The 20,000-nt window shown below is 48.2% G+C and overlaps 1 protein-coding gene across 1 annotated transcript in view; it reads left to right on the forward strand.

Annotated features, from left to right (window-relative positions):
- The window catches only part of LOC129829943 (plexin-A2-like), a 194,992-nt gene that overhangs the window by 173,600 nt on the left and 1,392 nt on the right, over positions 1 to 20,000 (forward strand). The gene's annotated exons all lie outside the window — the stretch shown is intronic.

A 20,000-nucleotide genomic window follows, 5' to 3' on the forward strand; every position in this document is an offset into this window, starting at 1 on the left:
CTGGTTGGTGTGTGTTAATCAGGGGCTCATTTGCATGAACTTCATTAAGCTCTTAGTTGACGAGGAGGAGTGTAAGATGACAGGAGTCAGGCAGATGCTCTTAGCTCCAGATGCCTTGCCTCAGGTAAGGCGCTGTCTTATCACTGTGTCATGAAGATGTCGGGTATGATTTGAGTTTAGGTCACGTGATATATGCAGAAAGTGTACAGTTCAATGCTGGCCGTAGGTGCTAAACACTCCCGTGTCAGTTCAATGCAGGCCGTAGGTGCTAAACACTCCCGTGTCAGTTCAATGCTGGTCTTAGGTGCTAAACACTCCCGTGTCAGTTCAATGCTGGTCTTAGGTGCTAAACACTCCCGTGTCAGTTCAATGCTGGTCTTAGGTGCTAAACACTCCCGTGTCAGTTCAATGCTGGCCGTAGGTGCTAAACACTCCCGTGTCAGTTCAATGCAGGCCGTAGGTGCTAAACACTCCCGTGTCAGTTCGATGCAGGCCGTAGGTGCTAAACACTCCCGTGTCAGTTCGATGCAGGCCGTAGGTGCTAAACACTCCCGTGTCAGTTCAATGCAGGCCGTAGGTGCTAAACACTCCCGTGTCAGTTCAATGCAGGCCGTAGGTGCTAAACACTCCCGTGTCAGTTCAATGCAGGCCGTAGGTGCTAAACACTCCCGTGTCAGTTCAATGCAGGCCGTAGGTGCTAAACACTCCCGTGTCAGTTCAATGCAGGCCGTAGGTGCTAAACACTCCCGTGTCAGTTCAATGCAGGCCGTAGGTGCTAAACACTCCCGTGGCAGTTCAATGCTGGTCGTAGGTGCTAAACACTCCCGTGTCAGTTCAATGCAGGCCGTAGGTGCTAAACACTCCCGTGTCAGTTCAATGCTGGCCGTAGGTGCTAAACACTCCCGTGTCAGTTCAATGCAGGCCGTAGGTGCTAAACACTCCCGTGTCAGTTCAATGCAGGCCGTAGGTGCTAAACACTCCCGTGTCAGTTCAATGCAGGCCGTAGGTGCTAAACACTCCCGTGTCAGTTCAATGCAGGCCGTAGGTGCTAAACACTCCCGTGTCAGTTCAATGCAGGCCGTAGGTGCTAAACACTCCCGTGTCAGTTCAATGCAGGCCGTAGGTGCTAAACACTCCCGTGTCAGTTCAATGCAGGCCGTAGGTGCTAAAGACTCCCGTGTCAGTTCAATGCAGGCCGTAGGTGCTAAACACTCCCGTGTCAGTTCAATGCAGGCCGTAGGTGCTAAACACTCCCGTGTCAGTTCAATGCAGGCCGTAGGTGCTAAACACTCCCGTGTCTGTTGGGTTCCAAGAGGTTGGGTTCCTCAGAATCAGGTCATGTATCCATATTGACCTTTTAGATCTGTGAGGATGCACGTGCAAGGTCACACACACACACACACACACACACACACACACACACACACACACACACACACACACACACACACACACACACACACACACACACACACACACACACACACACACACACACAGCGGAGTGAGGAAACAGCGGGGTGTAAATATGAGGATTAACTGAAGGTGTGATCCAACATATCCTGTTTGGATTGTCATACAGCAGCAGCAAGGGGCAGCATCTCAAATGGCACCCTATTCCCTATTTAGAGCACTACTTTAGACCAGGGCACATAAGGCTACGGTCAAAAGTAGTGCACTATGTAGGGAATAGGGTGCCATTTGGGGTGTAATCACAGTGCTGAAAAGAAACACAACACAGTCAGTCAGTCAGCTAGTCAGCCAGTCAGTCAGTCTAATGGAATGTATTCACCAGGGATAGGGAACATGTAACTACCCTATAACCCATGAAGAACACAACCCAGCCTTTTGCCTACCCTTAGTGATAGAGGGAGTCTGTCTTAGCCCATTGGTCAAGACAAGAGGAAACACTATATTGATGACTTAGCATGGTCTGTACACAGTACAGGGTAACTTATGGTGTCACTCCTAACCACACTACCACCAGTAGTCATCTGAATATCCTGCTGCTCTCATGCCGGAGGGGAGGAGGGTTGCCATAGTAACCTACCCCTCCTCCGGCGGCTCTGAGGTTGTGCCCTGCTTTTCTTTTTAGGAGGGAGTTCGGTGTTGGGTTCAATGAGTATGTGGGTTATCTTTGACCAGGCACTGCCAGAACAGGCCAAGGAGGCTCTCTCCCCCATCCCTGTTTCATTGTCTTGGACAAGCAGAAAGAGATTGGCTGTCTAGGCTTTAGGACAGGCAAAGGGGATTCTTTCAACCTAACTTACCCCTTCCTTTGTGTCTGAGAGAGGGTGAGGGAAAGAGGGATGATCTGGCTGATTCGTTGCCTTTGCCTGAGTAAATCCCTAGTCTGCCCAGAGAGAGCAGAGCTGACCGGTCCAGGCAGGGGAGGCTGGGTCAGTCGTATCAGATGGCCTATAGAGATTGATGAGTTGGCTGCTCCCTGGTAGCCCTGTGTGGACTTATCTCAGCCTGCTAGTGTCCCACTGCAGAGACTACCTCTCTCTCTCTCTCTCTCTTTCTCTCTCTCTCTCTCTCTCTCTCTCTCTCTCTCTCTCTCTCTCCGTCCCTCCATTTCTCCTGTCCTCTATCCACCATCTCTCTCTCTCTCCCTCCGTCCCTCATTTTCTTCTATCCTCTATTCTCCCCATCTCTTTTCCCCTCCCTTAGTCCCTCCCTCCCTATCAGATGTCCTATAAATCCCAGGACAGTCTACATGGCTAACTGCAGTCTGCTGTCCCCCCCTTCCTGGTCTGCAGTGATGAATATATATTACACTCACTGGATTCCTCCAAAAATATATTATTGATGTATTGTTAGTGAGGTGGTCTTCAGTGTCCATTCTCTACTTACTGTGGTCTGTACATGGCCAGTCTGAACACACACACACACACACACGCATCGTCCCATGATGTCTCTATGGAGGACAGACAGGGGGTTAGGTATGCCCTGACTCTCTCTGATGTTATCTCAAAACCCTGTGCTCCTAGAGACCATAAAACACCACTCCCATGTGTGTGTGTGTGTGTGTGTGTGTGTGTGTGTGTGTGTGTGTGTGTGTGTGTGTGTGTGTGTGTGTGTGTGTGTGTGTGTGTGTGTGTGTGTGTGTGTGTGTGTGTGTGTGTGTGTGTGTATGTGTACTGAATGCTCCTCTGCTCTCCCTGTCTGTCCCTCTTTCTCCTCTTGTTTTATAGAGAAAGACATGCTGTCTCTGCCCTCCTCTGCTCTCCCTGTCTGTCCTTCTTTCTCCTCTTGTTTTATAGAGAAAGACATGCTGTCTCTGCCCTCCTCTGCTCTCCCTGTCTGTCCTTCTTTCTCCTCTTGTTTTATAGAGAAAGACATGCTGTCTCTGCCCTCCTCTGCTCTCCCTGTCTGTCCTTCTTTCTCCTTTTGTTTTATAGAGAAAGACATGCTGTCTCTGCCCTCCTCTGCTCTCCCTGTCTGTCCCTCTTTCTCCTCTTGTTTTATAGAGAAAGACATGCTGTCTCTGCCCTCCTCTGCTCTCCCTGTCTGTCCCTCTTTCTCCTCTCTCTTGCTCTCTCCTTCCTCCCCCTCTTCAGGCTCCAGTCACCTCATGTCTCTCGTCTGTAGCCTGCTTACTGTCAGGGCTAATGAGCAGGCCACATGTCATGGAGGAGCTGCTACTACTAATGCGTATTTGATGATGACAGCATAGCATGTCAAGGCTTCATAACAATCTGATACATTCATCTATTTGAGGATCCCCCTAGTTAATAACACAGCCTCAGCCATGTCTATTACAACATGGACCAGAACATTTGACACATACATTATAGCTGTAATACATTAGCTATCTTAGTGGAGCTAGATGATGTTCTATCAGGATGGTGCTCACTCTATTCTCTCTTCTCACTTCAACCTGCCAAAGTTATATTCCAACATTTCAATCGCTTGAGTCCACTGGGTTAAATTGGAACACTTTCATTCTAATTTACCCCCTTCTGAACTTTCCTTCAGCTGCTTTGGATTTCTCTCGTTATTATCTGCTTTAAACACGTATGTCAGGGGAGATATTAGTCTAGAAATATTATGGATTTTTTGCTTTGATAAAAGTGCAGTAATTATCGGCCCATTGGTGTGTGCACACACACACATACACACAGACACACACACACAGACACACACACACACACACACGCACACACACACGCACACACACTGCTCTGCTACTTGTGAGGGTTGTTGTTGCCTGTCACCACTGATTGTATTTCTTCTGCTCTGTGCTTATTTGTTTATTTATATTTTCTCTCAGTGTTTTTGATCCATCTAACTCCATTAAAAATATGTTTTTCTCCTCTCTAAACACATTTTATGGGAGTATATGATCTTGTTTTTTCGTGTCTCATCTTTGATTAGAGTGCTCTCTTGAAAGCACACTTCAGTCTCAGACAGGCAATGAGGTCCCCTGGAAATGTCCATGTATTTTTGTTTTGATGCAGAGAAAATGGTTGAAGTGTAACAGCAGCCTTCCCTCTCTTCACGAGAAGAGAGGGTGTAACAGGGATCGGACCAACACGCAGCGTAGCCAGTGCTCAACATGTTTAATAACACTAATAAACAGTGAACACTTAACACTTAACAAATAACAAAATGACAAAATGTGGCAAACCGATAACAGTCCTATCTGGTGCTGAACAGAAACACAGAGACAGGAAACAACCACCCACAATCCCCAACACAAAACAAGCCACCTATATATGATTCTCAATCAGGGCCAACGATTGACAGCTGTCTCTGATTGAGAACCATATTAGGCTGGACACAGAAACAGACTAACTAGACACACAACATAGAATTCCCACCCAGCTCACGTCCTGACCAACACTAAACAAGCAAAACACATAAGAACTCTGTTCAGGACGTTATAGTAAGATAGTAGTGCTTAGTGGCGTGGTCATTTAAAGTAGAGTTAGTTTAGCTGTCAGCATGTGGAACATCTGGGATAAGTAGAGCCTAATCAGTCTGAGAGAAGGTATAGCCTTCAGAGGAGCTGTGCCAGGGTCTGTTATGCCCTCTGTATTCTGTGGCAGTGTTACCCTCGCTATACAGCTCTGTATGCCCACTATTCCTGCTGGCAGGTTTGCTCCACAGCTGTCTCAACTATCTGACTCCCTGTGGAACAGAAGACGTTAAAAGCCCTGTAGATCTGACACATCCCAGACACTCTGAGACAAATCAGACAGTTGAGAGCTTTAGTAGTTTGTGGTGAAAGCTTTATATTCCGAGTCATCTTAAAAAGCCGTCTTCCGCTGACCAACATAACATCCCTCCAGTCCAGACTCTGAAACCAAACAGTCATCAATCCAGTCTCTGACAGAGGTAAGTTATCTTCAACATAACCAAGCCAAGCTCTCCCCTCTGCATTCCATGGCCAATATGAAATGGAGTTTAGTGGAATAAACAGAAAGAAAGTGCTCCCATATCCCCCTATCCCTCTACCCCCCAACCCTCTATCCCCCATCCCTCTACCCCCCATCCCTCTACCCCCCAACCCTCTACCCCCCAACCCTCTATCCCCCATCCCTCTATCTTCCCATCCCTCTGTCTCCCCATCCCTGCTCGCTGTGAACTTATTTGGACTCAGATTTTTTTATGTGAGCCCAAATATAGCCTGCTGTATTGAGCTGTTGGCCTTAATGTGTGTGTGTGTGTGTTTGTGTGTGTTTGTGTGTGCTTGTGCGTGTGTGTGTGTGTGTGTGTGTGTGTGTGTGTGTGTGTGTGTGTGTGTGTGTGTGTGTGTGTGTGTGTGTGTGTGTGTGTGTGTGTGTGTGTGTGTGTGTGAGTGCGTGCGTGCGTGCGTGCGTGCGTGCGTGCGTGCGTGCGTGCGTGCGTGTGTGCGTGCGTGTGTGTGTGTTTGGGGTGATTAGGGTTACTCCTGATCTCATCTCACCACACACTTTAATTCACTGGTCTGGTTCCTATTTAAACACCACAAGGGAACTGGAGAAACGCTGACGCTGATTATGTAGGAGTTTGAAGTTAGAACTGAGAGAGAGAGATGAGTAAAGTAATAGAAAATAGTCATTTTCATCTATACCTTATTAGTGGTCTGGTTTTTACAGCGGGTTGATCTCCTCAATGCTAAACTTACTATATGGTGTTTACTAGAGATACTGATTAAAAGAGATGTTTGTGAGGAGAGGGTTAACCCGGCTATACATAGCAGCAGCTAGATCAATCAATATGGCTTATGGAGCCTGGCCAGATATATGATGTAATTGTCCTGTATCAACCCATATATAGCTTCTGATATAGTGCCACCCTCATCATCAGGTGGTGTTGTGTACTGCAACCACAAACCTCTTGTTTGCCAATGGTGGAAAAAACCAACACAGAAGGAGGAGGGGAAGGGGGGAGAGGGGAGGAGGGTAAGGGAGGGGGAGGAGGGTAAGGGAATGGGAGGAGGGGAAGGGGGGGAGAGGGGAGGGGAGGGGAGGAGGGGAAGGGAGTACAGAGGGAGGAGGGGAAGGGAGGAGAGGAGGGGAGGAGGGGAAGGGAAGGGAGGAGAGGAGGGGAGGAGGGGAAGGGAGGAGAGTAGGGGAGGAAGGGGAATGGAGGGGGAGGAGGGGAAGGGAGGAGAGTAGGGGAGGAGTGGAAGGGAGGGGGAGGAGGGTAAGGGGATGGGAGGAGGGGAAGGGAGGAGAGTAGGGGAGGAGGGGAAATGGATATGAGGAAGGGAAGAGGGGGAGAGGGGGGCGGGGGAGGACAGGAGGGGAAGGGGGAGGAGGGGGGGTGGAGATGGGAGGAGAGGAGGAGAGGAGATGGAAGGAGGGTAAGGGAGGGGGAGGAGGGGAAGGGAGGAGAGGAGGGGAGGAGATGGGATCAGGGGAATGTAGGGAGAGGAGAGGGGAAAGGGAGGAGAGGAGGGGAGGAGATGAGAGGGGGATGGAGGAGAGGAGGGGAAGGGAGGGGAGGGGTGTGGGAGGAGAGAAGGTGGAGGAGAGGGGGGTGGGAGGAGGAGAGAGGGGAGAGGGGAGGAGGACAGGGGAAGGGGATTGTGTCTGTGGCCTGGGTCTATTGACAGTTGGAACAGAAGCTTGGTTATCTCTATGGATATGAGAAGTGACAAGGGGAGGACACAATAGCCTACAGGTAAAAGACTTAATTAGCAAAGTTACATTTTAATTGGGCATGTAGAAAGGTTCAGAGTGTACATGGAGAGGGGAGGAAGAAGTCTCAATTCAATGAGAATCCCTTTTTGATTGACACAGATGCAAGTACCATCATTAATTCTTATATTTTTGTTAGCTCTACTACAGAAGTTACTCACACGGAGTTCTCCTTGGTTTGTGTGTGAATGTTTGGATTTTGATGCTATTCTATCTGTGTGTAGGGTTTTGTACTGATTCACACCTTTTAAATGAGCACTCTCCCTCCCCCTCCATCTCCCTCCCTCCACCTCCATCTCCTCCCTCCCTCCCCCTCCATCTCCCTCCCTACCCCTCCATCTCCCTCCCCCTCCATCTCCCTCCCTCCCCCTCCATCTCCCTCCCTACCCCTCCATCTCCCTCCCCCTCCATCTCCCTCCCTCCCCCTCCATCTCCCTTCCTCCCTACCCTCCATCTCCCTCCCCCTCCATCTCCTTTCCTCTCTCCCCCTACATCTCCCCATCCCTCCCCTCCATTTCCCTCCCCCTCCATCGCCCTCCCCCCTCCATCTCCCTTCCTCCCTTCCCCTCAATCTCCCTCTCCCTCCACCTCCATCTCCCTTCCTCCTTCCCTCCCCCTCCATCTCCCTCCCTCCCCCCTCCATCTCCCCCACCTCCATCTCCTTCCTCCCTCTCCCCATCTCCCTCCCTCCCTCTCCATCTCCCTTCCTCCCTCCTCCATCTCCCTCCCTCCCCCTCCATCTCCCTTCCTCCCTTCCCCTCAATCTCCCTCTCCCTCCACCTCCATCTCCCTCCCTCCCCCTCCATCTCCCTCCCTCCCCCTCCATCTCCCCCACCTCCATCTCCCTTCCTCCCTCCCCCCATCTCCCTCCCTCCCCCTCCATCTCCCTTCCTCCCTCCCCCTCCATCTCCCTTCCTCCTTCCCCCCATCTCCCTCCCTCCCCCTCCATCTCCCTTCCTCCCTCCCCCCATCGCCCTCCCTCCCTCCCCCTCCATCTCCCTTCCTCCCTCCCCCCATCTCCCTCCCTCCCCCTCCATCTCCCTCCCTCCAGTCAGTGTGTCAGATGGGAAGTGACATGTAGTGAACCTCGTCAGGCTGGCTTACTCAAGGCCTTATAGTAGCTTACATTGTACAACAGAAAACAGAACACAAAGGCATCGTGCTCTACTGATGGAAACCATCCCACGCACACAAACACACGGACACACACACGGAACACATTTGTAGATGCTGCTGACGGCAGAATAGTTTGGGCTGACACTGATGATGGGTTAGATGTGTTATCCAGATGTTACTCAGGTTATCTCCCAACTGGTTACAGAGTGTGTGTGTGTGTGTGTGTGTGTGTGTGTGTGTGTGTGTGTGTGTGTGTGTGTGTGTGTGTGTGTGTGTGTGTGTGTGTGTGTGTGTGTGTGTGTGTGTGCGTGCGTGCGTGCGTGCGTGCGTGTGTGTGTGTGTGTGCGCACCCACACTAGTGTGTGTGTGTGCACGCGCGCGCGCATGTGTGTGTGTGCGTGCGTGTGTGTGTGTGTTTGAAAAAGAGAGACATAGAGACATATCGAGAGTGAGGTAGAGAGAGAGCGAGGTAGAGAGAGAGAGGTAGAGATAAAGAGAGATACTGTAGATAGAGGTAGAGAGAGAGAGACATAGAGAGAGAGAGACATAGAGAGAGCGAGGTAGAGAGGTAGAGGTAGAGAGAGAGAGATACTGTAGGTAGAGGTAGAGAGAGAGAGATACTGTAGGTAGAGGTAGAGAGAGAGATACTGTAGGTAGAGGTAGAGAGAGAGAGAGGTAGAGGTAGAGAGAGAGAGATACTGTAGGTAGAGGTAGAGAGAGAGATACTGTAGGTAGAGGTAGAGAGAGATACTGTAGGTAGAGGTAGAGAGAGAGAGATACTGTAGGTAGAGGTAGAGAGGGAGATACTGTAGGTAGAGGTAGAGAGAGAGATACTGTAGGTAGAGGTAGAGAGAGAGAGATACTGTAGGTAGAGATAGAGAGAGAGAGATACTGTAGGTAGAGGTAGAGAGAGAGAGATACTGTAGGTAGAGGTAGAGAGAGAGTGAGGTAGAGGTAGAGAGAGAGAGATACTGTAGGTAGAGATAGAGAGAGAGATACTGTAGGTAGAGGTAGAGAGAGAGAGATACTGTAGGTAGAGGTAGAGAGAGAGAGAGATACTGTATGTAGAGGTAGAGAGAGATACTGTAGGTAGAGGTAGAGAGAGAGATACTGTAGGTAGAGGTAGAGAGAGAGAGATACTGTAGGTAGAGGTAGAGAGAGAGTGAGGTAGAGAGAGAGAGAGATACTGTAGGTATAGATAGAGAGAGAGAGATACTGTAGGTAGAGGTAGAGAGAGATACTGTAGGTAGAGGTAGAGAGAGAGAGAGGTAGAGGTAGAGAGAGAGATACTGTAGGTAGAGGTAGAGAGAGATATACTGTAGGTAGAGGTAGAGAGAGAGATACTGTAGGTAGAGATAGAGAGAGATACTGTAGGTAGAGGTAGAGAGAGAGATATACTGTAGGTAGAGGTAGAGAGAGAGATACTGTAGGTAGAGGTAGAGAGAGAGATACTGTAGGTAGAGGTAGAAAGAGAGAGATACTGTAGGTAGAGGTAGAGAGAGAGATACTGTAGGTAGAGGTAGAGAGAGAGGGATTCTGTAGGTAGAGGTAGAGAGAGAGATACTGTAGGTAGAGGTAGAGAGAGAGATACTGTAGGTAGAGGTAGAGAGAGAGGTACTGTAGGTAGAGGTAGAGAGAGAGTGAGGTAGAGATAGAGAGAGAGAGATACTGTAGGTAGAGGTAGAGAGAGAGATACTGTAGGTAGTGGTAGAGAGAGAGTGAGGTAGAGATAGAGAGAGAGAGATACTGTAGGTAGAGGTAGAGAGAGAGAGATACTGTAGGTAGAGGTAGAGAGAGATACTGTAGGTAGAGGTAGAGAGAGAGATACTGTAGGTAGAGGTAGAGGTAGAGATACTGTAGGTAGAGGTAGAGGTAGAGAGAGATACTGTAGGTAGAGGTAGAGAGAGAGATACTGTAGGTAGAGGTAGAGAGAGATACTGTAGGTAGTGTTAGAGAGAGTGAGAGATACTGTAGGTAGAGGTAGAGAGAGGTAGAGATAGAGAGAGAGAGATACTGTAGGTAGAGGTAGAGAGATACTGTAGGTAGAGATAGAGAGAGAGGTACTGTAGGTAGAGGTAGAGAGAGGGAGATACTGTAGGTAGAGGTAGAGAGAGAGAGAGATACTGTAGGTAGAGGTAGAGAGAGAGATACTGTAGGTAGAGGTAGAGAGAGAGATACTGTAGGTAGAGAGAGAGAGGTAGAGATAGAGAGAGAGAGATACTGTAGGTAGAGGTAGAGAGAGAGATACTGTAGGTAGAGGTAGAGAGAGAGATACTGTAGATAGAGAGATAGAGGTAGAGATAGAGAGAGAGAGATACTGTAGGTAGAGGTAGACAGAGAGAGGGAGATTCTGTAGGTAGAGGTAGAGAGATACTATAGGTAGAGATATAGAGAGAGATACTGTAGGTAGAGGTAGAGAGATACTGTAGGTAGAGATAGAGAGAGATATACTGTAGGTAGAGGTAGAGAGAGAGAGATAATGTAGGTAGAGGTAGAGAGAGACACTGTAGATAGAGGTAGAGAGAGAGATACTGTAGGTAGAGGTAGAGAGAGAGATACTGTAGGTAGAGGTAGAGAGAGAGAGAGATACTGTAGGTAGAGGTAGAGAGAGAGATACTGTAGGTAGAGGTAGAGAGAAATATACTGTAGGCAGAGGTAGAGAGAGAGAGAGATACTGTAGGTAGAGGTAGAGAGAGAGATACTGTTTGAAGAGGTAGAGAGAGAGATACTGTAGGTAGAGATAGAGAGAGAGAGAGATACTGTAGGTAGAGATGAATAGAGATATACTGTAAGTAGAGGTAGAGAGAGATACTGTAGGTAGAGTTAGAGAGAGATACTGTAGGTAGAGGTAGAGAAAGCGAGATACTGTAGGTAGAGGTAGAGAGAGATATACTGTAGGTAGAGGTAGAGAGAGAGAGAGATACTGTAGGTAGAGGTAGAGAGAGATATACTGTAGGTAGAGGTAGAGAGAGATACTGTAGGTAGAGGTAGAGAGAGTGAGGTAGAGGTAGAGAGAGAGAGATACTGTAGGTAGAGATAGAGAGAGAGAGATACTGTAGGTAGAGGTAGAGAGAGATACTATAGGTAGAGGTAGAGGGAGAGAGATACTGAAGGTAGAGGTAGAGAGAGAGAGATACTGTAGGTAGAGGTAGAGAGAGATACTGTAGGTAGAGGTAGAGAGAGAGAGATACTGTAGGTAGAGATAGAGAGAGATACTGTAGGTAGAGGTAGAGAGAGAGAGATACTGTAGGTAGAGGTAGAGAGAGAGATACTGTAGGTAGAAGTAGAGAGATACTGTAGGTAGAGGTAGAGAGAGAGAGATACTGTAGGTAGAGGTAGAGAGAGAGAGATACTGTAGGTAGAGGTAGAGAGAGAGATACTGTAGGTAGAGGTAGAGAGAGAGAGATACTGTAGGTAGAGGTAGAGAGAGAGATACTGTAGGTAGAGGTAGAGAGAGAGATACTGTAGGTAGAGGTAGAGAGAGAGAGGTACTGTAGGTAGAGGTAGAGAGAGATACTCTAGGTAGAGGTAGAGAGAGAGAGATACTGTAGGTAGAGGTAGAGAGAGATACTCTAGGTAGAGGTAGAGAGAGAGAGGTACTGTAGGTAGAGGTAGAGAGAGATACTCTAGGTAGAGGTAGAGAGAGAGGTACTGTAGGTAGAGGTAGAGAGAGATACTCTAGGTAGAGGTAGAGAGAGAGAGGGGTGAAAGAAATACTAGTATCCACCCACCCTCCATTCCACCAGTAAAGAAGTACAATTCAAGTGTGCTACATTTCAAGAGGGATTTCCAGAAGGGATGTGTGAGGTGAAAGAGGTGGTGAATCAAGATGTAGCTCAGTGTTCTACTGCCTGCCTTTCCCTGTCCTGTCCTGGGTGAAGTGATGGGTACGGTATGTCTGTGTGTGGAGTGGCAGTGAGGATATGGTGCTGTGATGGTTCAGAGGCAAGGAGGTGCTAGTGTGGCACAGCCATGGCACCTTACTCCTGCTGTGGCTGATGAATTTCCCCCCAGGGTGACACATTCCCCCTGGGCACCGGCCCCTGAGGAGCTCTCCATCAGCCAAGGCCCGGGAGCCAGGATGGAGCCATCAACACACCACACCTCATACTCAGACATGTGGGCTCACAGCCCAGCCAGGCCTCCCATTAACATACTAGACCAGAGCCGACTAACTAGGCCCCATTAACATACTAGTCCAGAGCCGACTAACTAGGCCCCATTAACATACTAGTCCAGAGCCGACTAACTAGGCCCCATTAACATACTAGACCAGAGCCGACTAACTAGGCTCCATTAACATACTAGACCAGAGCCGACTAACTAGGCCCCATTAACATACTAGACCAGAGCCGACTAACTAGGCCCCATTAACATACTAGACCAGAGCCGACTAACTAGGGCCCATTAACATACTAGACCAGAGCCGACTAACTAGGCCCCATTAACATACTAGACCAGAGCCGACTAACTAGGCCCCATTAACATACTAGACCCGAGCCGACTAACTAGGCCCCATTAATATACTAGACCTGAGCCGACTAATTAGGCCCCATTAACATACTAGACCTGAGCCGACTAATTAGGCCCCATTAACATACTAGACCAGAGATGACTAATTAGGCCCCATTAACATACTAGTCCAGAGCCAACTAACTAGGCTCCATTAACATACTAGACCAGAGCCGACTAACTAGGCTCCATTAACATACTAGTCCAGAGCCGACTAACTAGGCTCCATTAACATACTAGACCAGAGCCGACTAATTAGGCCCCATTAACATACTAGACCAGAGCCGACTAACTAGGCTCCATTAACATACTAGACCAGAGCCGACTAATTAGGCTCCATTAACATACTAGACCAGAGCCGACTAACTAGGCTCCATTAACATACTAGACCAGAGCCGACTAACTAGGCCTCCTATTAACATACTAGACCAGAGCAGAAAAGACTGACCACATTAGACTGTTGACATAGAAATGCAGGTTAGTGTGAGAAGGAGTGCTGAGCGCCATCACACAGGACCTCAAACCATGGCAGCTTTCAGATGAGGTCCATTGCCTCTCACAGTGGTGCTGCTAGAGCCCAGCAGTTATTATCAGGCTCCCTGAGAGGATGGCCCACATCACACATCCCATCTATTCTACTGACTGATAGGACTTCATAGGGCTCCATCAGATGAAATGGGATTGATTAGTCAGGCCTTATTTTGGCTGTTACCCTCTCTCTCCCCCCTCTGATCCGTGACTGAGTGTGTAACAGGGGTAACAGGGCAATGCAAATAGACTGGGTAGCCATTTGATTAGCTGTTCAGGAGTCATATGGCTTGGGGGTAGAAGCTGTTTAGAAGCCTTTTGGACTTAGACTCCACTACCGCTTGCCGTGCGGTAGCAGAGAGAACAGCCTTTGACTAGGGTGGCTGGAGTCTTTGAACATTTTTGGGCCTTCCTCTGACACCGCCTGGTATAGAGGTCCTGGATGGCAGGAAGCTTGTCCCCAGTGATGTACTGGGCCGTACGCACTACCCTCTGTAGCGCCTTGTGGTCTGAGGCCGAGCAGGATGCTCTCGATGGTGCAGCTGTATAACTTTTTGGGCATCTCACTATATGTTCAGGGGGGCACATGCCAAATGGCACCCTATTCCTTATATACTTGACTACTTTTGACCAGAGCCCTATGAACTGTTGTCAGAAGTAGTGCACTATGTAGGAAATAGGGTGCTATTTGGGAAACGTCCATGTGCCTTTGTGGAATCTAATCCAGTGTGTGGGATGGGTGATGGATCAGTCAGATAAAGCCCAGGCAGTTTCAGCGGAGCGCCTATCCTATCTATCCTATCGCCAGCCACAACAATTGAACAGACTGAGAATGGATTAGTCCAGAATTAGATTGGAGATAGATAGGCTAGATAGGCTAGCTGCGGGACAGATTACTGTGGTGTGGTGGGAGTTATGCTGTGCTCTGTTCTCTCAGTCAGCTAGATCTCTCACTGGGAGCTACTGGCTCTATACACCCAGCTGAGGCATTCTCTCTCTCTCTAGTTTATAGTCTCCTCAACAGATTGTACTGGGATATTCTCCTCAAGCCTGGAGTGTATTCTCTCTCAGTCAGCTAGCTCTCTCACTAGGCGCTGGCTCTAGTACCTACAGTACAATATACTGTTCAGCCGCGTCTAACTAACCCAACGTCTCTTTAACAGATAACTGTTGAGAATGGGATGCAGACTGCACCACCATCTTAGTTGTGGTAATAGAAATAGATATATGATAGTATAAAGTAGTAATGCTTTTTATATGGAGGTGAATATTGAAGTGCAGCACATCCACCAGTCACCCTCAGTATGCCTGTTAGTGTTGGCACAGATACCATAGGAAACGTATTGAGTCTGGTTCACAGACACTAACCTCATTCACAGCTGGGGATGGAAAATAGTTTTATTTCCAAATGTGAAAAATACATGTGTTTAAGCGGTGGACCTGCATAGTTTTCTGCTGTTTAAATGAAAAGGCTTATTTAAAACAACAAGAGCGAGCGTTAGAGCTTGAGGATATTCTTGAATGTCACAGATAATAAGCAGCATATCATCACCGATTGGATGCACCAGAAAAACAGACCAACTTACTGCTATATCTGCTTCTGAAACTGAAAACATATGTTCATGTTCAGATTCAGAAGCTAAATGAACCTCTTTCATGGCGCTACATGTCTACTTGCTAAGTGCTCCATGTTTACATGTTCTTTTGCTAGGTCAATACTCTATGTTCAGTGGAAGAATTCTTAAGGCTAAATAGTTTGTACATTGAATACATGTATATGTTACATAACTTAAATGTATTTAAAGAGTAAAATGAGAGAACTGAGGCGTACTCCCATTTTCCCCCATCTCCCCCCATTTCCCCCCATCTCCAGGCATTGAGCATCCTGAAATGTGCTGCACACACATTCATTGCACTTTTTCCCCGGATTTATCCAGCACTTCCCTGGACAAATTGTAGCACACAGACAGCCATACTCAGAGATCCAGACCCTGGCAGACTTCCTCCCAACTACAGAGGAGAAAGAAGAGAAGAACAGTTTGCAATGGAATTCGGTCAATCTTCATGCCCTGATCAAAAGAGCCCAGTTGGCAGAGGCCCCTAGCTGGGAAGCACCCAGGGCATCCGAAGCACCTTCCACAGACCCCAAGCACCATGTTGCCATGGTCCTGAGCTGGTTCTGAATATGATGGGAGAGACAGTAGGGCACAGTGGTAGGGTCTCCTCTCTAGCGGGTTGATGGAGACACAGTAGGGCACAGTGGTAGGGTCTCCTCTCTAGCGGGTTGATGGAGAGACAGTAGGGCACACTGGTAGGGTCTCCTCTCTAGCGGGTTGATGGAGACACAGTAGGGCACACTGGTAGGGTCTCCTCTCTAGCGGGTTGATGGAGAGACAGTAGGGCACACTGGTAGGGTCTCCTCTCTAGCGGGTTGATGGAGACACAGTAGGGCACAGTGGTAGGGTCTCCTCTCTAGCGGGTTGATGGAGAGACAGTAGGGCACACTGGTAGGGTCTCCTCTCTAGCGGGTTGATGGAGAGACAGTAGGGCACAGTGGTAGGGTCTCCTCTCTAGCGGGTTGATGGAGAGACAGTAGGGCACACTGGTAGGGTCTCCTCTCTAGCGGGTTGATGGAGACACAGTAGGGCACACTGGTAGGGTCTCCTCTCTAGCGGGTTGATGGAGAGACAGTAGGGCACACTGGTAGGGTCTCCTCTCTGGCGGGTTGATGGAGGGACAGTAGGACACACTGGTAGGGTCTCTCCTCTCTAGCGGGTTGATGGAGAAACATGAGGGTTGCACACTCCAGTCAGCCACAGTCCTTGCTCCCATTCATAGCTCTCTAGCTGATCAGGGAGACATCTGAGTGCACACTTTAACACCTATTTCTGCCCCAGTTTCCCCCTGTAACCTGTAAGTGCTCTCGAAGGCATAGTATGTATGCCATACAATATGAATGAATGCACCCTAGTCTGTCCTGAAGTCAACTCTAGGTCAGCAAACAAGGTTCATGATTGTGAAAGTAAAATTAAACCTTTAGCCAGCTAACAATGCTGCACAGCTCCGTGGCCTTGGCATGTTTCCACGAACAATGGCCTGCTAAAGGTCTGACCCCCCTCTCACACAGTCTCATCTTTCTCCATCTGTCTCCCTGTCTCTGTTCCTCTGGTTCTGCTCTCACCTCTGGGGAGAGGTACAGTAACGTTGGTAATGGTGGAGGCATTGACATGAAGCCAGAGAAGCAGGGACATGGCAGTAGCCTTTAGGTTCAGGTTAGCCTAGCAGAGGGGAATTCTGTAATGGATGGTGTATAATACTCTCTGAGGGAGAGGAGAGGGGAGGAGAGGAGAGGAGAGGAGGTTGGTAAACTGAACCGTTCTCTATCAGTAGCCTATAGATAAATAATTGAGGGGAGAAGCAGGACAGAACAGGTTTCCGGTGTGAGTGTATGATGCTGAGAGACTCATCATGGGAAAAGGGAGATTGGGGTAGAGGAAGTCTCAGGTGACCTACAGTGAGGTTAGATGTGGGAGAGAGGAGAGCGTTTTTTGTTTGGATAGAAGCCCACTGGCATCAGCCCTCCCTCAGGGTTCACTTGTACCTCTCCACTACACTGCACTCAGCCCCAATCAACCTCTGCTTCCTCCATTACCTGCTCCAGGTCATTTCTCTCTCTCTCTATCTGTCTCTCTCTCGCTGTCTTTCTCTCTCTCTGCAAAGTGTATCTGTCTGACAATTTCAAGGGAGATGTTGAAGAACTCTAACTCACGAGCTGCATGCCTGGAATCGTTTCTCTGCTTGTGGAGTGTGTCGGGGGGGAGTTGAGCACCTCTACAGAACAGGGTCTGCTGCATGGGGCTGTGGGACGGGGACAAGGAGCAGAGGAGCTGTGGGGGCGGTGGACTGTCCTTAATGTTGATTCCATTATCTCTCTATGTGACTCAGGAGCCAAGGCTAGAGTGGGGGAGAGAGCGAGAGTGGGGGGAGAGATGCAGGGTGAGTGGAGGGAGAGTGGGGGGAGAGATTGGGGGAGGCCATAAATCTTTTATCTCAGTTCATGTTTACCTGACAGCGGTCTGTTTAGGCCCGCTGGTGTGTGAGTGTTCACTCAGGGGTTAAAGTGAGGGCTTTTAACCTTTCCAGGGTCACTGGTAGAGAAACAAGCAGGGTGATGAACATGAACACTGAACACTGGGGCTGTTTAGACCTCCTGGATGGACAGACTTCAGGTGGAGGGCTGGGAGATGAGGGGACTGGAAGTGCACTCTGGGGAACCTTTGTGTGTGTGTGTGTGTGTGTGTGTGTGTGTGTGTGTGTGTGTGTGTGTGTGTGTGTGTGTGTGTGTGTGTGTGTGTGTGTGTGTGTGTGTGTGTGTGTGTGTGTGTGTGTGTGTGTGTGTGTGTGTGTGTGTGTGTGTGAGTGTGAGTTTGAGTGTGAGAGAAAGAGAATAGGCGGTGACTGTGTTCAGAGCTCCCTGGGCAGTATGTTGTGTGATAGAGGTCTGATTGAGATGAAGTGCAGACTGTGTGTGTGGAAGGTCAGAGTTATCGAGTGTTCCCCTGTGGCTGCAGACAGACAGAACAACACAGCCAGCCCTATCCCTGTTAGGGGAGGCACATACAGTTGATGTCGGAAGTTTACATACACCTTAGCCAAATACATTTAAACTCAGTTTTTCACAATTCCTGACATTTAATCAGAGTAAAATTCCCTGTTTTAGGTCAGTTAGGATCACCACTTTATTTTAAGAATGTGAAATGTCAGAAAAATAGTAGAGAGAACAATTTATTTCAGCTTTTATTTCTTTCATCACATTCCCAGTGGGTCAGAAGTTTACATATACTCAATTAGTATTTGGTAGGATTGCCTTTAAATGATTTAACTTGGGTCAAACATTTCAGGTAGCCTTCCACAAGCTTCCCACAATAAGTTAGGTGAATTTTGGCCCATTCCTCCTGACAGAGCTGATGTAACTGAGTCAGGTTTGTAACCCTTCTTGCTCGCACACACTTTTTCAGTTCTGCCCACACATTTTCTATAGGACTGAGGTCAGGGCTTTGTGATGGCCACTCCAATAGCTTGACTTTGGAACAACTTTGGAAGTGTGCTTTGGGTCATTGTCCATTTGCGACCAAGCTAAAAACTTCCTGACTGATGTCTTGAGATGTTGCTTCAATATATCCCCATAATTTTCCTCCCTCGTGGAACAAAGCACCCCCACAACATGATGTTTGGCCATAATGAACATCGTTATGCATACATCGCTATACAGAACCATACAGAACCATACAGAACCATACAGAACCATACAGCACCATACAGCACCATACAGCACCATACAGAACTATACAGCACCATACAGAACCATACAGCACCATACTGCACCATACAGAACCATACAGCACCATACAGAACCATACAGCACCATACAGAACCATACAGCACCATACAGAACCATACAGTACCATACAGAACCATACAGCACCATACAGCACCATACAGAACCATACAGCACCACACAGCACCATACAGAACCATACAGCACCTTACAGAACCATACAGCACCATACAGCACCATACAGAACCATACAGCACCATACCGAACCATACAGCACCATACAGAACCATACAGAACCTGCTGGCGCTGCTCTATGGGCTTGGCTAACCCTGACTAACCTCTTGTCTTAGAGACCATGAATCAGGGGTTGTGTTGAACTTATTTCACCTTTATTCTGTTGTGTTTGGCCACTTCTACCGCCTCACTGTTACGCCCCTCGCCCCTACTCCCAGGGGACCCTAATGACAGACCTTGAGACAACCCCCTGGGGGGGTGTGGTTAGGGCAAAGGTTTCATTGTGGGGTGCTCTTTGGACCTGTCACTATGTGAATAGATACAGGGCTGTATAGAGGAGGGGCCCAACAGATGATAGAACCATCAGCTGACATGTTACCACAGCGACCAGTGACATCACAAAACCATCTCTCTATCTCACGCCACCGCCAGTCGCCAGGATCCTTCCAGAGATTTACAGTCACCTTTATTTGGGAAGCGGTAACTGATGCTAAGACGAGATGTGTAGGCAACTCATGTCACAGAGGGGCGTAGTGCTGAACACACCCCTAAAATCAGACAGTCAAATGTTATTACACTGTGGTAATATGGGGTTTCAATCAGAAGTGCATTCAAAGTTTAACTGATGTCATACTCCAACGTTAGAAAAAAAATACAACAAACCATGTTAACTTCTGCAGGGCTTGATGCTGACCTTTTTTACAAGGAGCACGTTTTGAAAAATGTAGGCCACAAAATATTTCAGGTAATAAAGCTAGAATCCTTTTATTTTTCTCTTCTCACTGGTGCTCCTAAATGAAAATTCCAGGTCGCACAGCAAAATATTTAGGCACATATATGAGTAAAATGGTAGCACTGTAGAGCCCTGTTTTGGTATTTTAAATAGGATTCTCAATGGCATGTTAAATCCGATCTTATCTATAGTGAGCTCATGTGAAATGCTGTACAACCCTATTAGTGAGTTTTCCATAGACTAAAGTCATATCTAACCTCAGTGTGTGTCCCTCAGTCAGGGTGTGTTTAATACAGTAATGTTAACCTGTGTGTCCCTCAGTCAGGGTGTGTTTAATACAGTAATGTTAACCTGTGTGTCTCTCAGTCACGGTGTGTTTAATACAGTAATGTTAACCTGTGTGTCCC

The sequence above is a fragment of the Salvelinus fontinalis genome, chromosome 31, assembly GCF_029448725.1.
Source record: "Salvelinus fontinalis isolate EN_2023a chromosome 31, ASM2944872v1, whole genome shotgun sequence".
Classification (NCBI taxonomy): domain Eukaryota; kingdom Metazoa; phylum Chordata; class Actinopteri; order Salmoniformes; family Salmonidae; genus Salvelinus; species Salvelinus fontinalis.